Here is a 1901-nt window from a genome sequence, read left to right as displayed (position 1 = left end):
CCAAGGCGGCTCCCCTTCCCCCACTGCCGTAAAACATTAAGAAAATAATATTGCTTCTTCTCCTATGTGTAAGGCGAACCATGTCAGCAAAAAGCAAAATCATTTTATATATCAAAGTGGGGGAGTATGCAAAAGTTCTGACTTGACTTAGTCTGCAAAATGAGGAATGTATATGTTTTGTGGGAACAGATGTTTCTTTTGTATGTAAATGTGCTTTCTTTTAAAAGAAGAGACTTCGGTATGTTATCAAAGAGAGGGCTTTAATTTTTTTAACCAAAGGTGAAGGAATATATGGCAGAGTTGTAAATATATAAATATATATATATATATAAAATAAATATATATAAACCTAAAAAAGATATATTAAAAATATAAAATTGCGTTAAAGGCTCGATTTTGTATCTGCAGGCAGACACGGATCTGAGAATCTTTATTGAGAAAGAGCACTTAAGAGAATATTTTAAGTATTGCATCTGTATAAGTAAGAAAATATTTTGTCTAAAATGCCTCAGTGTATTTGTATTTTTTTGCAAGTGAAGGTTTACAATTTACAAAGTGTGTATTAAAAAAAAAAAAAGAACAAAAAAAGCTGCGGAAGGAAAAATGGGTAGTTTTGTTCTAGTTTCCGGTTTGTATATACCTATACAATGTGTCCTACGGTGCCTTTTTCATGGAAGTTTTCAACGATGGACGAGCGTGCCATCCCTTTCTGAAGTGTAGGCAGACACAGGGACTTGAAGTTGTCACTAACTAAGCTCTCTTTGGGAATGTTTGTCTCATCCATCACATTCTGCGTCATGCTTGTGTTATAACTACTCCGGAGACAGGGTTTGGCTGTGTCTAAACTGCATTACCGCGTTGTAAAATATAGCTGTACAAATACAAAAATAAAATGTCGAAAAGTCAAGTCAGTTTGTTCTGGGGGTCTTTCCTTGTTTTGGAATTGAGACTTAGGTGGGTCTGGTTTCCTTTGCTCTTAACCTAGAAGGAAGTTCTCACTGAGGGTGGCGGCTGCTGGGTGGGGGGGTCTTAGAAAGAGGGGGCTGGGGCTTGCTCCTGGTGGCTGGGCAGGGACCCATCTTCGGTTCCCAGGCCGGGAATGGACTGTAGACTCCACCCCTGGTGTGAGGACCTCCAGTGGAGGACTTTGGATGGACCTCTCACCTCTATTTCTGGTTGGTTCCCTTCTCTTTCTGTTTTTTCACTCGGCTCTAGGCTGAGCTTTTAACAACTTCAGTTCTAGTCTTTCTGACACGAATGTCTGTGAGTCTTTTCCTCTTGGAGAATTTGCCCATTCTGTGATAAGGTTCATCTTGCCTCCTGGCTTCATAAACAATTTCTGCTGGGGTTCAGGGGTCAGTATGAAGGCTTCTGACCCCAGTCATACATTTCTCAGCCTTGGTGCCTTGGGTGTCTTTTTGATATCTGCTGGGAGGTTGACAGGCATCTATAGACTTGGAAGCTTTATGAATGGCTACTAGCCAAGCAAACCTCCATCCCTATGGAAGTGTTCTTTGTCCAAAGGACCCTATAGTGGAGGTCAGCCACCTCCTGTGTGACTGAAGACAGTCATTTACCCTCTGGGTCCCCTTCTCAACCTGCCCAAGAGGGGACTGGATTAACTAGATTGCTTATGATTCCATGATTCAGACATAAATTCAATCTAGCTTACCTTGGCACCCCATTTTACCTCAAAAAACCCCAAGGATTACATTTAATTGATGAGACCTAAGAACAGTAGGGACAAGTGTGGTCGTGGCCCCTGGCCCAGAGGAAAAGGTCCATACTCCCCACTTTTAGTTCCTGGGTGGCTGTGGGGCAGGGACATGAAGCAGAGCCTTTCCTGGGTCCTTGAGCCACTGGTAGGATGGTGGTGTCCCTTGGTAGTGCCTTTGCAGCAG

Source organism: Pteropus alecto, unplaced genomic scaffold, assembly GCF_000325575.1.
Source record: "Pteropus alecto unplaced genomic scaffold, ASM32557v1 scaffold88, whole genome shotgun sequence".
In the NCBI taxonomy this organism is placed as follows: Eukaryota; Metazoa; Chordata; class Mammalia; order Chiroptera; family Pteropodidae; genus Pteropus; species Pteropus alecto.
The sequence above is the reverse complement of the archived record's forward strand: the minus strand, read 5'-3'. Positions refer to the sequence as shown.